Consider the following 19,487-nt stretch of genomic DNA (forward strand, 5'->3'; position numbering starts at 1 on the left):
GAATCATTTGTTGAAACAAAAAAACACTTGTTTTTGCCTATTCATGTCTTTTTAAATATGTATAACATAGTATTTAAAAAGATAACATAAATATGTATACTTGTGTATAACATAGTATAGTATAACATATATGAATTAAACTTTTTTTTTAAAGGTTTTAGTAAAAATCTTCTTGTGCTCAAAATAATGTAATGAATGACACAAAAAAATACTAAATTAACAACAACAAAAAAAATGGTTTAAGTAGGATATAGCTTAATTAGCGGTCGGCTAATTATCTTGACAGTAGTGGCATGTTTTTTACTGTATATCATGGTAAAGTTGCAGGTTCACATGGATTCAAAGCCCAGAGTGCTAACCATTACACCATGGAACAAACACACCCTGATAGCTGGCTGTCTGAGAGGCAGATAGCAATGAGGCTAGGTGGAATCAGGTAGATAAGAGCTGGCGTTTGGTCAATAGACCGCCTCGACTCAGAGAGGCGGACGTGGTTCCTCTGCCGAAACCCGGGATTGAACCAGGGACCTTTAGATCTTCAGTCTAACGCTCTCCCAACTGAGCTATTTCGGCCAGCTACTTGTGCGGTTTAGCCAGCAGCCATGTCTGGGAGACCGCCAGTCATTTTCTAGAAGAGCAGAGCGAAGGTCCCAGAGAGAAAATGAGTTGCCCGTACGGGGATCGAACCCTTGACCTTGGCACTATTAGCACCACGCTCTAACCAACTGAGCTAACCGGCCTCTCTCTGGCTCATTTTATCCCCAATTTCTCAGAAATATCCTGGTTGCCCTAATCAGGCTGAAGAGATTAAAAGCAAAGCCTGATAATGGGCTCGTCCGGGATTAGAACCCGGGACCTCTCGCACCCTAAGCGAGAATCATACCCCTAGACCAACGAGCCCAAACATACGTCCTCCCTGCTGCTGCCGGGCCGAAAACATTTCAGCTTGCATGGCTTAAAGCGCAATATTTTAATTAAATCTACAATTAAAAGGTAGCCAGTGCAAAGTTGCCAGCACAGAGGAAATGCGGCCTCTTTTTTGTGGTCATTGGAAATCCCGCTGCAGCACATGCACACGTGCTAGGGATCGCGCCTCGTCTTTGTCTTTGAGAGCGATGGACACCTCTTCTCCATCATCGAGGGGAAGTAACTCAAATGGTAGAGCGCTCGCTTAGCATGCGAGAGGTAGCGGGATCGATGCCTGCATTCTCCAGTGCTGTCCATCCTTTTTACGCCCCCCTTCAAGGGGCACTACCTAGATGAGCTCTTGCGGCTCAGTGCTGCCGAAAAAGTTTTTTCGAACGAGGTACTGCACACATTCCTGGCAAAAGCAGGTCCCACCGAGATTTGAACTCGGATCGCTGGATTCAGAGCCCAGAGTGCAAACCATTACACGTGGAACCTTGGCGTGTGTCAACTTTTCCCATGAGCAGCAGAGATTTAAGTCATTGAGTCCAAAAGCACGATAGCAAGGAGCAAATGAAGCCTTTGCTTTTTAAGCCCATGTTTCCCCAATTCCGACTCTGTTTGAGAGTGCCAATTTCACTGCCACGTCAGCAGTTGCGCATCACCTCTGTTTTTTCCCACCCTTCCGCAAAGAACCTGAAAAGGTTCTACCGAGATTGGAACTTGGATCGCTGGATTCAAAGCGCTAACCATTACACCATGGAACCAACACTTCCTGATAGCTGGCTGTCTGAGAGGCAGATAGCGATGAGGCTAGGTGGAATCAGGTAGACTAAACGAGGCGGACGTGGTTCCTCTGCCGAAACCCGGGATATAAATATCCTGGTTGCCCTAATCAGGCTGAAGAGATTAAAAGCAAAGCCTAATAATGGGCTCGTCCGGGATTTGAACCCGGGACCTCTCGCACCCTAAGCGAGAATCATACCCCTATACCAATGAGCCGAAACATACATCCTCCCTGCTGCTGCCGGGCCGCAAACATTTCAGCTTGCATGGCTTAAAGCGCAATTTTTTGATTAAATCTACAATTAAAAGGTAGCCAGTGCAAAGTTTCCAGCACAGAGGAAATGCGGCCACTTTTTTTGTGGTCATTGGAAATCACGCTGCAGCACCTGCACACGAATAATGAGAAGCTTACTTACAGGAGCCTGGTCTGCAACACTGGACCCAGTTGATGTTGTAGGAGCAGAGGCAGCACTTGGCTGGACAGAAGGCTGTGGAGGAGACTGCAGAGGAGGCTGAACAGGGCGCAGAGGAGGAGACTGCAGAGGAGGCTGGGCAGGGCGCAGAGGAGGAGACTGCAGAGGAGGCTGGGCAGGGCGCAGAGGAGGAGACTGCAGAGGAGGCTGGGCAGGGCGCAGAGGAGGAGACTGCAGAGGAGGCTGGGCAGGGCGCTGCAGTCCTGTGGGTGGCTGTAGTGAGGATGGTCCTGGTGCAGAGGGACAGGGGTTGAAGGCCTTGCTGGAAAGATGGGAGTTGCTCTTTCCAGTGGACAGGAAGCTCTGCAGGCGACTGGGACACCTGGCCAGGGGTCCACATTGCTGGAGGAGCAGGACAAGGGGCAGGAGCAGGGGCAGTAGCACGAGCCGGGGCAGGAGCAGGGCCTCTCGAGCCTGCAGTGGCTGGAGCGTACAAAAACACAACAAAATTATCTTATTGTTTTAGACTTTCACTGCATGACTTTCTCAGCTCTGCTGGACAGCTACTGCGATTACAAGGTTTACTGCAAAGCATGTATGATTAGTAGAGAGATGACATGATGATTAAAAGATGGAAGGAAGCAGTGAAAATCATCCTGTTTTTCATCCAAGCACCATTAGAAGAAATACAAGAAGAAAAAAAGATGGGATCAGCCAAGTGTGAAGCGAAGCAGACCAAACACTACAACAGCCACTTATTCCAAGGGGAGTGGGGGAAGTGTGAGATCACAAGAATGAGCTTTAGTCAGTGATTACAATACAAAATGAAATAAAACCTTTTACATACACCTTTAAATTATCTTTTTTCCTTTGAGGATGTTCACTCAAAGAGTGAATGTAGATTGACACCTGAGAAGTGCCATTCCTCTGTGTTGTGAAATAAATTAATATGTAATTTAAAAAATACTGTTTTGTTTTATTTGTAATTGTTTGTAAAATATTGTTCAAGATTTACATACCTTGAGGAAGTTGTTCCTCAGCTTGCGAGGCTACAGTTGCCATCTCCAGGTCATCTTCCTCCTCAAAAAAATCCGTAGCAGCAGAGTCTGTAAAATAACATAAAACACTAAGCACATGTCACCAACACACTTGTATGCGTTAAGTGATACTCACCACATGTAAAGAGCTGTCTCCGGGCTGCGGACTCAGACGCAGGATGTACACGTGGTCCTGCAGCTGTTGAACACGTATTTTCGTTAGACATATATACTGCATAATGATTGTAATGATTTTAAAGCTTGCAAATCACTTACAGGGTTTGGCTGGAGCCAAAATCTTTTGTGCCAGCTGTGAAGCAAATAAATGCTTCCCCCGCGCCAACAGGGCCTTCACATTGGTCGCCAGCAGTGGCCTGTTCTTAGTGGCAGTAGGTGGAGGAGGAACAGACACAGTGGCAGTGGGCACAGCAGCAGTGAGGACAGATGCAGTGGGCACAGTGGTGGTGGGCACGTGGGCTGGAGCCTGCCTCTTCAGCACGTATGCTTTGAAAAGGGCCATATTGGTGTTAGGCCTGGCCTTTGCCTTCTTCAGGTAGGTGATGAGAGCCTGGGCCTCCTTGCTTGGGTCCTCATACGCCTCCTTCATTGACCTACCCTTAAAATCCCCAAACTCCACCATCAGACATCCAGAGTCTCCTGTCCTCTGGGCCTCCTGCAGCATGGCCTGTTTTATATGATACACCTCCACAGCCTCGCCTACCTCCCTGATCTGCGAGGTGTATCTGAGGAACAGGTGTTTGTTGTCCGACAGCGGGTTGTCCCTCTCCTCCTCCCCCAAAATGCTGCTGACCAGATAGCAGGCATACCCCAGTGAGTTCTCCAGCAGCCACAGGAAAATCTGACCCTGGTGTTTCCCAAACTGGATCTTGCAGTGAGCCAGAACCAGGAACTGGTCTCCAGGATTCCCTCCATTCTGCCTCACAAAGGCAGTGGCCTCAGCCAGGACCTCCTCCTTATGTAGAAGATTTTATTATTTAGAAAACAAGTAATTTTGCTATATATTTGGACACAATTATTTCTTCTGTCTGTGACTTTGGATTTCCTCTGTGTATGTGAAAGACCTTGAATGGAATGTTGTTTGCTGCAGAAAATTCTATTCTGAGAAGTCACATGGTAAAAGACCTTTACCCAAAACTATCTATAGGGTGTGTTACCTTCTTTGGAAGAAGAAGTATGTATATAACTCTGAACCAAAATGTACTCGGGAGCGCACTGGAAGGACAGAGGGCCAGAGAGCGTTAGAGCGCCATTCTATGGAACGGGACGGCGTTCGAAAATAAAGTCTAATTATTTCTGGCATCAAAGATCTCTGTGAAGTTATTTTTCAGAAAGATTGAAAACCAAAACATTTGGCGACCCCGGCAGGACTTGGGTTGAGGCTGAAGGAACCACGAAAGGCAACACTGGTGACCGACACAGACAACAGTGGCCACTGTAATTTGAGGTGAGCAATTTTTGCTTTTGAAAAAGTATGTGTTGTCACCAGTGAGCCAGAGTGGTAAGACCCTTTAAAATGCTTCTCCAAGTTTAAAGAACTAAAAAATTGAAAAGAGGATCTTTGATTATAGAAATAAGTGTCTATTGTTGTTGATTATATCAAGTACTGTGTTATAGCGCGGCGGAGCTCCCGTTAGTGTTTGCCAGTGTTTATATAATCTGATGCAGGTTGTATGAATATTGGTACTGCTGACGTGCCGCTAAAGGTTTTGTCGTACGTATGTAAGAATCTGTGTTTGCTAAATCAAGAGGGCCAGGATGAATGATTAGCAAGAGTTTGAGTTTATTGGTAAAGGTTACCAACTTATTGTAGATTTTAATGGTATTGGGTATCATTAAGTATACTGGTAAAGGTTACCAACTTATTGTAGATTTTAATGGTATTGGGTATCATTAAGTATACTGGTAAAGGTTACCAGAACTCTGTGTTACTTATTAAGAGGGCCTTGAGGATAATAAGTTAATTGCATGTGCACAGATTAAGTTTGGTTTATTGTTACCGCCTTGTTATAGGTTAACAAGGGACTGGGTAAGTTTTATGTGGATTTCGCCAAGAGGGCCTGGAAGGATGGCGAATATTGCACAGATAAGTTTAGCTTTTGGTTACCGCCTTGTTATAGGTTAACAAGGGACTGTACGGAAAAGCTATGTAGTATATGACTCTGTTGTGTCGGAGGAAGTGAATCGCAGAGGTCTTATAGTTTAAAGTTATTGTATTGTCAATGTGTTGTGTGAGTAGAGTGAATGTAGGATCCTGTCCTGTGTGTCTGCTTGACTGTGACTGTGGTTAAAAATAGGTGACAAGGAATGTGTGAATGTGCTTGAGAGACAAGTACTTTATAAATGAGTATTAAAAGTAAAGGAAATAGTAAAAGAAAACAATTGTTTCAAGATATTAGTCTTGCAGATTATTGTAGTATAAATAAGTTAAAGTATAAAATATATATTAATAAATGGACTGATATATATTAATGGATAAATAAATAAGAATGCACGTGCTTAATATATTATATCTTATATCTGAAGACGTCTAAAATTTGTATCTCATTATCCCTGAAGACAAAGTGAGAAAAATGATTCCATTGTAGATAATTAAGGTTGTGCTAAGAAAAAATAACTTGTGCAGTGTGCTAAAAGTGAACAAGATTGAGTGACAAAGTTTCAACAGTCATAAATAATTTACAGCAATCTTAGAATTGTAGTAAATGGGAATTGTTGGGAATGGGTGAGGAAAAAGGTATTCACCATGTTAGATTATTTTGAGCACAGCATGCAAATACAGAAGAACGATTGAAGGCTGATTTTATGATAGGGAAAATTATTTAATTGTATTATACTCAGAAAATCAAAGTTAGATTATTGCTGATATTGCAATGAAGAAATAGCTTGCTTTTTCCTGCAACGAAGAACTTGCTTTACTAAAAATAGAATGGGAGAACTGCTGTTGTCAACCAGTGATTATTATATAGTAAAAAAGAACTAGGAAAAAGATGGTTAAAAGTGGAATTTAGATAAAGAGCTAATAGCTCAGGAACAAATATTTATAAAGACTAATTTGATCTATGCAGCTCTCTGAGTGTTCAAGTTTCAGATGGCTTCAGTGTCGAATGGAAGAGGTGAAAGGTCAAAGACGACTGCAGAGAGAAGAAGAAGAGAGGGTGAGGGGCTTTCAGCTCCCCTTCTGAAGATGACCACTTTCTGGCATGGAGAAAGACTGATTTAATGCTGGAAAAGGTGAAACGTTCACTATTTCAATGGAGACTTTTTCCTGAGGACAAGAGGAAAATCCTGAGATGCAAAGCTGTGGCAAAATCTATCAAAGCCCAAACTGAGAAGGGGCAGAGAAACAACAGAGCCTATATTCCTGTTTACACCAAGCCTTGAGTGACAGCTAGGCTGACGACACATGCAGAGCGACAGCCAAGAAGCTTCAACAGACTGATCATCTAAAAACAGAAGAACTGACCGAAACCCTTCCCTTACGGGCAACACAGGTGTGGCAACTTCAATGATCACTCTAGAGACTGCTTCAAATTTAGTTATTATATTAACTTTATTCATTCTGATTATTTACTGGTCTCATAAGCAATTCTTTATATTCTCTGCTAAACTAACCCTCTTTGCTTTTCCAGTAGGTTCAAGTCCAGCCATATAAAAAAGAAAGAGAATACACTGAAAGAGAGAAGTGGGTGCTCAACTCACTAGTTCAAACTGAGGCTGGATTTGTTATAGTGAGGGCTATTATATTAAACAATTATAGGGCTAAAAGCATGAAAAATTATTCTGTAGCAAAGAAAAAGATAGACACAAAATGTCAAAGAATTATTATTATTGTTTGCAAAACAATGATACTGGTCACTCCATTTTGTTTTGCTAAGTTTTTAGAGATATAGATTGGAGAAAAAATTACTCCAAAAGTCCAAGCTTATGAAATCGCAAAAAATGCTGTCAGAACTGGGATAATGAGATGGAAATGTTGTTGGCCATGGATCCAAGATTACGCAGAGATCTCCAATTTCTTAAAGCAGCTCATGAGCAAAAAAACAAAAACAAAAAAAGATTAGGAAAAATCAGAAACACAAAGACAAAATGTATTTGAAAAATTACAATTGGCAGGCTTATTATTCTAAAATACTTAGTCTATTAGAATTTGTAAAAAGAAAAAAAGGATTATAACAACGGTGTTAAACTAAACCTTATGATCATTGACACTTCACAGTAGTGTTTGAGATAGCTGTGTTGACCTGATCAACCCTTGGCTAAAATTATAGGATGCCACATTTAGAGCACAACCTGTAAGAGTGTATGCTGGCCAGCGTGTGTGAGAGAGACACTGAGTGTGAATGAGTGAGAGATGGTGTCTGAAGAGACACTAAGGCAAATCAATTATTTTGCCAATACAGCTGTATTTAAAATTTAACATGTGGGCCCACAGGGCAAATTCTGCCCAATAAAATAATGACCATGGATGCATATGGTTAAATTTCCTGGTCAGGAACTGAAGTAACAATATGAAAAAACAAAGAATAAAAAGAGAAAAATAAAAATAGAAAAAACAGTGCCACATTTGCGCAGCGCATAACATATCTGACTTCCTTTGCAGCATAACACGTCTGCCTTTCTTTTCAGCATATCATGATGGAGCTGATCTTTGTCAAAAGTATGAAATATTGTCTTGTAACTTTTGTCAAAGTGGGTTGAGTATTGTCCAAGATGCCTAATAAATAATGTGCTTATAGTGGAACTCAAGACAAAGAGATAACTGAGTTGAATTGCCTAATTATAAGAGTACATTGAAATTTATTGTGAGAAAAATGCAAAAAGTTGCAAATAATGATCAAAAGTCAAATTTATGAAAAACAAATGAGAATATATGGATTAAAGTCCTGCTGTTAATGAAGGCAGAAAGGACACCACTCAGCCCACATGACCTTTCTACAGATAACATCGAGAAGGACAATGGGACAGATGAGCAGATGATTGAAATTATATGTTGTTGTCACTAACAAAAATAATTAAGCTTTAATTTACAGATAGCAGCAGCTCAATTCCAGGAAGGATTCTGGGACGAGTCTGACAAAAAGAACCAGTAACTATGCTTTGTAATTTCAGAAGAAGTGATCAACAGTGTGACATTTGAGTCCATGCCTCTCAACTTAAAATAAACCAACTGACTTCAGCAAGCCCCCACAACTGAAGTGAGGGATCAAGGACATGCTGACAATGAGAGAAAGAGTCCATTGCAACGAACGACTTTTATTTTTTTGTGAAGTTTTGTGAAATTTGTGGCAAAAACAAAGTTAAGAAAAGAACAGCGACAAAAATAGGCCATATATCAGTATACCATGTGGACATGATATAGATGGGTAAAAGCAATGAAATCAACAGAGGAGGGCAGGAACAGAAATTAAATCTCTGACAGAGAAGTAATCCTTAGATTGGAAGTCTAAGCAAAAATAACGTCAGATAATGGGTCAACTAAACAGAAGTATTGAAGATTGAAAATAAATTGCATACGAATACAAGGAAGTTTTAATAATAATTAAGTTATAATGCTAATGGTTTAAAAGGATGATAGACAAACTTTTAGATTGTTAGATATAAAGAAAAAGAAATGTACATATAAGGAATATGTAAGAGTGCAAAAAGTTGTTCTCTAGAGTTATTTTTCTAATTGTCTAATAAGTTTATTGAATGACTTTTATGAGATAAATGTAACATTGCTCTGAAGCTTTCTTAGTTAGAGTGATTACATGACACATAATTAGTTTATTCATGATAGTTTATTTAGAAATTAGTAGAAACGAAGAAAATGTATTCAGTTTAGTCTTGAACTGAGGAGCTACAATGAGAATGAGAAGCAACACGCAAGATTAAAAAGGTCAAAATGGAATTTATTGTTTAAATTTGGTAATAAAATAGAAAGTAAGTGAAATGTATTGCAATTTATTAGATGGGTGTAAAGTGTTCTGTTCACTAAAATTGACTGACTAAAAGATGGATTCTTCGAATCTAAGAAATGATATTCTCTCATAAGAAGTGATAAAAATGAGAGAGTTATGTTTACCCAGCCATATTTTGAATTAATAGTCATATGGATCAAGTAGAACAAAAATGCATAATAAATCAATTAGACTACTATAATAAGCAGATATTTATTATAATGCTTTGTCTGCATTAGGAGAAAAACAATTATATGAAAAAAGTAGAATGACTTATGTTTGGTGATCAGTGTTGCACTTTTACTAAATAATATTGCGCAGGGAGGAAAATTTAGCGATTATGATCATGTTAAAAAACCTTAAGAGCAAAAGTTAAGGAAAACTTAATGTAAAGTCTGGAAAATTATGATTTTCTCAATTAGAGATATTGAAAGTGGGTTATTATTCTGTTGTGTACTTTGTATATTAAGATCACTAGTTGGAAAACCACGGTTAAACGAATGAAAATGCGGAAAAAAGATAATGAAAACTAATTTGAGAGGGCAACCAAATTGATATTTACAAACCCTGGATGTTGATTCCATTAAATGAGGAATTGAGGACGAAGAAGATAATTGATGAGCCAGACCCTAGAGGACATCTGCACCGCAAGAAGTGAGACTTTTATGTTTGATATAGTCTACATAACTGTGACAATAACATGCAATGCAAGAACAAAGGTATACACACACTTATAACAATGTTTCAGTTTGTCTGACTAGGAGACCTCGATTCTTTTACTTTTTCCAATAAACAAAAAAGAAAGAACAACTAAAAGAAATAAAATGTATGGAAGAAGATGTTTGGCTCGAGTGCTCCTCCGGAGTGTGGTGGCTTAATCCAGTAATTGGAAAGGAGAATGAGTGACTCAAATTGAGTCACCAGGTAGCATAACTGAGGGAGCTGGATTTTGAAATTACACTCTGGAAAAAGCTAGTGAAAGTGAGGCTTAGATAAGCCTCAGAGGAGGGAATGTAGAAGATTTTATTATTTAGAAAACAAGTAATTTTGCTATATATTTGGACACAATTATTTCTTCTGTCTGTGACTTTGGATTTCCTCTGTGTATGTGAAAGACCTTGAATGGAATGTTGTTTGCTGCAGAAAATTCTATTCTGAGAAGTCACATGGTAAAAGACCTTTACCCAAAACTATCTATAGGGTGTGTTACCTTCTTTGGAAGAAGAAGTATGTATATAACTCTGAACCAAAATGTACTCGGGAGCGCACTGGAAGGCCAGAGGGCCAGAGAGCGTTAGAGCGCCGTTCTATGGAACGGGACGGCGTTCGAAAATAAAGTCTAATTATTTCTGGCATCAAAGATCTCTGTGAAGTTATTTTTCAGAAAGATTGAAAACCACAACATTGGCCCTCCCTGCCAACACGATCTTCCTCCTATTGGCCTCCTCAGTTGGCCCCATAAGGAGTCGACCCTCAGAGGTTCTTCGTAAAACCGGGTATGCATACATAATCTGAAAGGACACAGGCATAAACAGAACGTTACATAGCTGTCATATTCCAACTGAAAGTATTTTGCTACAGCATTTGTTTTTTATGTAATTAATTATTATAATATTATAATAATTAATGAATATTATTATTATTATTATGAGCATAAGCATTATTGTTTTTTATACAACTGTGAATCACTTTGAATTGCCTTGTGTACAAATTGTAAATAGTGTGATGAACTTATTAATAAGAAAATAAATAACACTTCTTGGTACAATCTTGCTGGTATCATGCCATGCTTAAATCGTTTTGTTTTGTTTAGCTTTTGTGGCAGAGATTACTAAGAAACACCAAATATTACATAAAGGCGTTTATGACAATTCATAATAATATGATCATCAAACAGATCTAAAACTTAAAATGGTATATCAAATCGTTTTGGTATATCTTTTATAACATAGTTGAGAGTCATTTGTTGAAACAAAAAAACACTTGTTTTTGCCTATTCATGTCTTTTTAAATATGTATAACATAGTATTTAAAAAGATAACATAAATATGTATACTGGTGTATAGCATAGTATAGTATATAAAGTATATAAAATAATGTAATGAATGACAAAAATGAGGATGGAGGAATAGAATGAAAGCTTTTTTATACATTGGAATACTTGATCACTCGAGCGTCACTTCATAGCGTCATCAGCAGCGCTCAAAGGATCTGCCCTCATGTTGTTGCAGTTTGTTTATTTAAGAAATTCATAATAAATAATAATAAAGCAAGATACCCTGTTGAAATATGTGTAATGTGTGGTTTATATAAACTGCAAAGGTAAAGTATACTTTAAAACAGATTGTGACCGATGTGAAGGGGGAGGAGAATGTATACGTGCGTCACGTTTAGTCAATAAAACACTTCCGCATAGGATACACCTGTGTATCCTCGCTCATGACTCCTCTGAAAGCCTCCTCACTCCTCGATCCTCGCCTCCTCGCGGTGCAATTAGGTAATTGAGATGTCCTTCAAGATGGCTGAGCTCGATCGGTTTCCGGGTCATAGGATGGAGGACAGAGGAACGAGGAGACGAGGAGGGATATTGAGAAGCACCCTATGTTTCCCCAATTCCGACTCGGTTTGAGAGTGCCAATTTCACCGCCACGTCAGCAGTTGCGCATCACCTCTGTTTTTTCCCTCCCTTCCGCGAAGAACCTAAAAAGGTTCTACCGAGATTTGAACTCGGATCGCCACCTAGCCCAGAGTGCTAACCATTACACCATGGAAGCAACACACCCTCCCAGCTGTCTGTCTGAGAGGCAGATAGCGATGAGGCTAGGTGGAATCAGGTAGCCTAAAGGAGGCGGGCGTGGTTCCTCTGCCGAAACCCGAGATTGAACCAGGGACCTTTAGATCTTCAGTCTAACACTCTCCCAACTGAGCTATTTCGGCCAGGTACTTGTGCTGTTTAGCCTGGGAAATTAAGGTCCCACCGAGATTTGAATTCGGATCACTGGATTCAGAGCCCAGAGTGCGAACCCTTACACCATGGAACCTCGGCGTGTGTCAACTTTTCCCATGTGGTGCAGAGATGTAAGTCATTCAGTCCAGAAACGCGATAGCAAGGAGCAAAAGAAGCCTTTGCTTTTTAAGCCCATGTTTCCCCAATTCCGACTCGGTTTGAGAGTGCCAATTTCACCGCCACGTCAGCAGTTGCGCATCACCTCTGTTTTTCCCCTCCCTTCCGCAAAGATCCTAAAAAGGTTCCACCGAGATTTTAACTCGAATCGCTGGATTCAAAGTCCCAGGAGTCCTGTGGGTGGCTGTAGTGAGGATGGTCTTGGTGCAGAGGGACAGGGGTTGAAAGCCTTGCTGGAAAGATGGGAGTTGCTCTTTCCAGTGGACAGGAAGCTCTGCAGGCGACTGGGACACCTGGCCAGGGGTCCACAATGCTGGAGGAGCAGGATAAGGGGCAGGAGCAGGGGCAGTAGCACGAGCCGGGGCAGGAGCAGGGCCTCTCGAGCCTGCAGTGGCTGGAGAAAAAAGAAAAAACTTACCCACTTACAGGGTTTGGCTGGAGACAAAATCTTTTGTGCCAGCTGTGAAGCAAATAAATGCTTCCCCTGCGCCAACAGGGCCTTCACATTGGTCGCCAGCAGTGGGCTGTTCTTAGTGGCAGTAGGTGGAGGAGGAACAGACACAGTGGCAGTGGGCACAGCAGCAGTGAGGACAGATGCAATGGGCACAGTGGCGGTGGGCACGTGGGCTGGAGCCTGCCTCTTCAGCACGTATGCTTTGCAAAGGGCCATATTGGTGTTAGGCCCGGCCTTTGCCTTCTTCAGGTAGGTGATGAGAGCCTGGGCCTCCTTGCTTGGGTCCTCATACACCTCCTTTATTGACCTACCCTTAAAATCCCCAAACTCCACCATCAGATGTCCTGTCCTGTGGGCATCCTACCATCCAGATGTCCATGTCCTGTGGGCATCCTGCAGCATGGCCTGTTTTTTTCTGATACACCTCTACAGCCTCGCCTACCTCCCTGATCTGCGAGGTGTATCTGAGGAACAGGTGTTTGTTGTCCGACAGCGGGTTGTCCCTCTCCTCCTCCCCCAAAATGCTGCTGACCAGATAGCAGGCATACCACAGTGAGTTCTTCAGCAGCCTGAGGAACCTCTGACCCTGGTGTTTCCCAAACTGGATCTTGCAGTGAGCCAGAACCAGGAACTGGTCTCCAGGATTCCCTCCATTCTGCCTCACAAAGGCAGTGGCCTCAGCCAAGACCTCCTCTTTACACCTGGCCCTCCCTGCCAACACGATCTTCCTCCTATTGGCCTCCTCAGTTGGCCCCATAAGGAGTCGACCCTCAGAGGTTCTTCGTAAAACCGGGTATGCATACATAATCTGAAAGGACACAGGCATAAACAGAACGTTACATAGCTGTCATATTCCAACTGAAAGTATTTTACTACAGCATTTTTTTATGTAATTAATTATTATAATATTATAATAATTAATGATTATTATTATTATGAGCATAAGCATTATTGTTTTTTATACAACTGTGAATCACTTTGAATTGCCTTGTGTACAAATTGTAAATAGTGTGATGAACTAATTAATAAGAAAATAAATAACACTTCTTGGTACAATCTTGCTGGTATCATGCCATGCTTAAATCGTTTTGTTTTGTTTAGCTTTTTTGGCAGAGATTACTAAGAAACACCAAATATAACATAAAGGCGTTTATGACAATTCATAATAATATGATCATCAAACAGATCTAAAACTTAAAATGGTATATCAAATCGTTTTGGTATATCTTTTATAACATAGTTGAGAATCATTTGTTGAAACAAAAAAACACTTGTTTTTGCCTATTCATGTCTTTTTAAATATGTATAACATAGTATTTAAAAAGATAACATAAATATGTATACTGGTGTATAACATAGTATAGTATAACATATATGAATTAAACTTTTTATTTTAAAGGTTTTAGTAAAAATCTTCTTGTGCTCAAAATAATGTAATGAATGACACAAAAAATACTAAATTAACAACAACAAAAAAATGGTTTAAGGAGGATATAGCTTAATTAGCGGTCGGCTAATTATCTTGACAGTAGTGACAATTTTTTTTACTGTATATCATGGTAAAGTTGCAGGTTCACATGTACAGAAGAAAACGTGTGCTATTACACGCTAGCTGGCTTTATTGCCATGTTTAATTGTCTAAAAACAAACACTGTTTATGAATAAATAATGATCGATTATAGAGTCGTGAAGAATAGACTTACCTGTTGCAAAGATTGCAAAGATGACGATAATAACAGCGGTCGCCGATTGGTCAAAAGTAAGCCACAGGAGCAGAGCCAGGAGAGAAACGCGATTGGTCAAAAGTAAGCCACAGGAGAGAAAGGCGATTGGTCAAAAGTAAGCCACAGGAGATAAACACTATTGGTCAAAAGTAAGCCACAGGAGAGAACACGATTGGTCAAAAGTAAGCCACAGCAGAGAAACACAATTGGCTCACGTGGGCTTACTTTGGGCTTACTTTGGCTCAATCGGTAGGAAGCAGTAGGCGCAAGCGAGAGGTAGTGGGATCGATGCCTGCATTCTCCAGTGCTGTCCATCCTTTTTACGCCCCACTTCAAGGGGCACTACCTAGATGAGCTCTTGCGGCTCAGTGCTGCCGAAAAAGTTTTTTCGAACGAGGTACTGCACACATTCCTGGCAAAAGCAGGTCCCACCGAGATTTGAACTCGGATCGCTGGATTCAGAGCCCAGAGTGCTAACCATTACACCATGGAACCTTGGCGTGTGTCAACTTTTCCCATGAGCAGCAGAGATTTAAGTCATTGTGTCCAGAAGCACGATAGCAAGGATTTAAGTCATTGAGTCCAGAAGCACGATAGCAAGGAGCAAATAAAGCCTTTGCTTTTTAAGCCCATGTTTCCCCAATTCCGACTCGGTTTGAGAGTGCCAATTTCACCGCCACGTCAGCAGTTGCGCATCACTTCTGTTTTTTCCCTCCCTTCCGCAAAGAACCTAAAAAGCTTCCGCTGAGATTTGAACTCAGATTTCTGGATTCAAAGCCCAGAGTGCTAATCATTACACCATGGAACCAACACACTCTGCTAGCTGGCTGTCTGAGAGGCAGATAGCGATGAGGCTAGGTGGAATCAGGTAGACTAAAAGAGGCGGAGGTTGTTCCTCTGCCGAAACCCGGGATTGAACCAGGGACCTTCAGTCTAACGCTCTCCCAACTGAGCTATTTCGGCCAGGTACTTGTGCAGTTTAGCCAGCATGGATGTATGGGAGACCGCCCGTCATTTTCGAGAAGAGCAGAGCGAAGGTCACAGAGAGAAAATCAGTGGCCCGTACGGGGATCGAACCCGCGACCTTGGCGTTATTAGCACCACGCTCTAACCAACTGAGCTAACCGGCCTCTCTCTGGCACATTTTATCCCCAATTGCTCAGAGATATCCTGGTTGCCCTAATCAGGCTGAAGAGATTAACAGCAAAGCCTAATAATGGGCTCGTCCGGGATTTGAACCCGGGACCTCTCGCACCCTAAGCGAGAATCATACCCCTAGACCAAAGAGCCGAAATATACATCCTCCCTGCTGCTGTCGGGCCGCAAACATTTCAGCTTCCATGGCTTAAAGCGCAATTTTTTGATTAAATCAACAATTAAAAGGTAGCCAGTGCAAAGTTTCCAGCACAGAGGAAATGGGGCCTCTTTTTTTGTGGTCATTGGAAATCACGCTGCAGGACCTGCACACGAATAATGAGAAGCTTACTTACAGGAGCCTGGTCTGCAACACTGGACCCAGTTGATGTTGCAGGAGCAGAGGCAGCACTTGGCTGGACAGAAGGCTGTGGAGGAGACTGCAGAGGAGGCTGAGCAGGGCGCAGAGGAGGAGACTGCAGAGGAGGCTGGGCAGGGCGCAGAGGAGGAGACTGCAGAGGAGGCTGGGCAGGGCGCAGAGGAGGAGACTGCAGAGGAGGCTGGGCAGGGTGCAGAAGAGGAGACTGCAGAGGAGGCTGGGCAGGGCGCTGGAGTCCTGTGGGTGGCTGTAGTGAGGATGGTCTTGGTGCAGAGGGACAGGGGTTGAAAGCCTTGCTGGAAAGATGGGAGTTGCTCTTTCCAGTGTACAGGAAGCTCTGCAGGCGACTGGGACACCTGGCCAGGGGTCCAAAATGCTGGAGGAGCAGGATAAGGGGCAGGAGCAGGGGCAGTAGCACGAGCCGGGGCAGGAGCATGGCCTCTCGAGCCTGCAGTGGCTGGAGAAAAAAGAAAAAACTTACCCACTTACAGGGTTTGGCTGGAGACAAAATCTTTTGTGCCAGCTGTGAAGCAAATAAATGCTTCCCCCGCGCCAACAGGGCCTTCACATTGGTCGCCAGCAGTGGGCTGTTCTTAGTGGCAGTAGGTGGAGGAGGAACAGACACAGTGGCAGTGGGCACAGCAGCAGTGAGGACAGATGCAGTGGGCACAGTGGCGGTGGGCACGTGGGCTGGAGCCTGCCTCTTCAGCACGTATGCTTTGAAAAGGGCCATATTGGTGTTAGGCCCGGCCTTTGCCTTCTTCAGGTAGGTGATGAGAGCCTGGGCCTCCTTGCTTGGGTCCTCATACACCTCCTTTATTGACCTACCCTTAAAATCCCCAAACTCCACCATCAGACACCAAGAGTCTCCTGTCCTGTGGGCATCCTGCAGCATGGCCTGTTTTTTTCTGATACACCTTTACAGCCTCGCCTACCTCCCTGATCTGCGAGGTGTATCTGAGGAACCGGTGTTTGTTGTCCGACAGCGGGTTGTCCCTCTCCTCCTCCCCCAAAATGCTGCTGACCAGATAGCAGGCATACCACAGTGAGTTCTTCAGCAGCCTGAGGAACCTCTGACCCTGGTGTTTCCCAAACTGGATCTTGCAGTGAGCCAGAACCAGGAACTGGTCTCCAGGATTCCCTCCATTCTGCCTCACAAAGGCAGTGGCCTCAGCCAAGACCTCCTCTTTACACCTGGCCCTCCCTGCCAACACGATCTTCCTCCTATTGGCCTCCTCAGTTGGCCCCATAAGGAGTCGACCCTCAGAGGTTCTTCGTAAAACCGGGTATGCATACATAATCTGAAAGGACACAGGCATAAACAGAACGTTAAATAGCTTTCATATTCCAACTGAAAGTATTTTACTACAGCATTTTTTTAATGTAATTAATTATTATAATATTATAATAATTAATGATTATTATTATTATGAGCATAAGCATTATTGTTTTTTATACAACTGTGAATCACTTTGAATTGCCTTGTGTACAAATTGTAAATAGTGTGATGAACTAATTAATAAGAAAATAAATAACACTTCTTGGTACAATCTTGCTGGTATCATGCCATGCTTAAATCGTATTGTTTTGTTGAGCTTTTGTGGCAGAGATTACTAAGAAACACCAAATATAACATAAAGGCGTTTATGACAATTCATAATAATATGATCATCAAACAGATCTAAAACTTAAAATGGTATATCAAATCGTTTTGGTATATCTTTTATAACATAGTTGAGAATCATTTGTTGAAACAAAAAAACACTTGTTTTTGCCTATTCATGTCTTTTTAAATATGTATAACATAGTATTTAAAAAGATAACATAAATATGTATACTGGTGTATAACATAGTATAGTATTACATATATGAATTAAACTTTTTTTTTTAAAGGTTTTAGTAAAAATCTTCTTGTGCTCAAAATAATGTAATGAATGACACAAAAAATACTAAATTAGTTCTACTCGATCTAAGCGCTGCGTTCGACACTATCGATCATAAAATACTCCTGGATCGACTACAAAACTACACTGGTGTTCAGGGACAGGCATTAAGCTGGTTTAGATCTTACTTATCAGACCGTTACCATTTTGTCTGTCTAAATGGGGAAAAATCAAAGATAACGTCAGTAGACTATGGAGTGCCGCAAGGATCGGTGTTAGGCCCTCTGCTATTCTCAATATATATGCTGCCACTTGGTAATATTATAAGAAAACATGGAATTAATTTCCACTGTTATGCTGATGACACTCAATTATATATCTCATCACGACCAGATGAAAACACTAACTTATCTAAATTGACCGAGTGTCTAAATGATATAAAATGCTGGATGACGTGTAATTTCCTGCTATTAAATTCAGATAAAACGGAGGTACTACTTATTGGTCCAAAAAACTACCCACAAAATCCCTTACAATACAACTTTAATTTAGAAGGATGTCCTGTTACTTTATCCACTACAGTAAAAGACCTGGGTGTTATACTAGACCGCAACTTGACTTTCGAAAATCATATTTCATATATTACAAGAACAGCCTTTTTCCACCTTAGAAACATTGCTAAGCTACGCAACATGCTATCTGTTTCTGATGCAGAAAAGTTAGTTCATGCATTCATGACCTCGAGACTAGATTACTGTAATGCTTTATTAGCTGGCTGTCCTGCATCCTCAATCAACAAGCTACAGTTAGTGCAAAATGCAGCTGCTAGAGTTCTTACTAGATCAAGAAAATATGATCATATAACACCTATTTTATCATCTCTACACTGGTTACCTATTAAGTTACGTATCAATTACAAAGTATTCCTACTGACCTATAAAGCCCTAAATGGTTTAGCTCCTGTGTATTTAACAGACCTTCTATCGCCATACAATCCATCGCGCTCTTTAAGATCACTAAATTCGAGGCTTCTGGTCATTCCTAGGATATCTAAGTCCACTAAAGGAGGGAGGGCGTTCTCGCATTTAGCTCCTAAACTCTGGAATAGCCTTCCTGATATTGTACGAGACTCAGACTCGCTGTCCCAGTTTAAAACTAGATTAAAGACGCATCTCTTTAACCAAGCATTCACTTAATGCTTAACCTTTGATACTGCTGAATCAGTTCGAATGCATTAACATTATGAACATCAGCTATGCTAATTATTTCCCATCTGCCTTTCTGCTGTTATCTCGGGACGCTAGTCCCGAGGTAAATAGCGTTCGTCAGCTCCAGTTTGTATCCAGCCTCTCACGGAGACTTCAGATGCCCCAACGCCTGTGAAGAGACGACTCGACGCCTGTGAAGAGACGACTCAAAGCCGGCGATATGTTATGCCATAAATTAATACTTGATTAACTAACTGTATTTTCTATGTACATTTCCGAAATGCAATTTCTGTAAAGCTGCTTTGAGACAATGTGTATTGTGAAAAGCGCTATACAAATAAATTTGAATTGAATTGAATTGAATTAAATTAACAACAACAAAAAAATGGTTTAAGGAGGATATAGCTTAATTAGCGGTCGGCTAATTATCTTGACAGTAGTGACAATTTTTTTTACTGTATATCATGGTAAAGTTGCAG

At 41.5% G+C, this 19,487-nt stretch overlaps 7 non-coding genes across 7 annotated transcripts; all 7 read right to left on the reverse strand.

The window, feature by feature from the left end:
* Positions 1-500: 500 nt before the first annotated feature.
* On the reverse strand, positions 501-573 carry trnaf-gaa (transfer RNA phenylalanine (anticodon GAA)). The gene has a single exon. It is a non-coding gene; the product is annotated as a tRNA-Phe (tRNA).
* Positions 574-828: 255 nt separating this feature from the next.
* On the reverse strand, positions 829-900 carry trnap-agg (transfer RNA proline (anticodon AGG)). Its single transcript has one exon. It is a non-coding gene; the product is annotated as a tRNA-Pro (tRNA).
* Positions 901-1,836: 936 nt separating this feature from the next.
* trnap-agg (transfer RNA proline (anticodon AGG)) lies at positions 1,837-1,908 on the reverse strand. The gene has a single exon. It is a non-coding gene; the product is annotated as a tRNA-Pro (tRNA).
* Positions 1,909-11,966: 10,058 nt separating this feature from the next.
* Positions 11,967-12,039, reverse strand: trnaf-gaa (transfer RNA phenylalanine (anticodon GAA)). The gene has a single exon. It is a non-coding gene; the product is annotated as a tRNA-Phe (tRNA).
* A 2,788-nt stretch (positions 12,040-14,827) lies between these two features.
* trnaq-cug (transfer RNA glutamine (anticodon CUG)) lies at positions 14,828-14,899 on the reverse strand. Its single transcript has one exon. It is a non-coding gene; the product is annotated as a tRNA-Gln (tRNA).
* A 561-nt stretch (positions 14,900-15,460) lies between these two features.
* trnai-aau (transfer RNA isoleucine (anticodon AAU)) lies at positions 15,461-15,534 on the reverse strand. Its single transcript has one exon. It is a non-coding gene; the product is annotated as a tRNA-Ile (tRNA).
* An 88-nt stretch (positions 15,535-15,622) lies between these two features.
* trnap-agg (transfer RNA proline (anticodon AGG)) lies at positions 15,623-15,694 on the reverse strand. Its single transcript has one exon. It is a non-coding gene; the product is annotated as a tRNA-Pro (tRNA).
* Positions 15,695-19,487: the final 3,793 nt, after the last annotated feature.

Source organism: Siphateles boraxobius, unplaced genomic scaffold (assembly GCF_051911475.1).
Source record: "Siphateles boraxobius isolate OS27281-9 unplaced genomic scaffold, OSU_SipBor_1 19, whole genome shotgun sequence".
In the NCBI taxonomy this organism is placed as follows: Eukaryota; Metazoa; Chordata; class Actinopteri; order Cypriniformes; family Leuciscidae; genus Siphateles; species Siphateles boraxobius.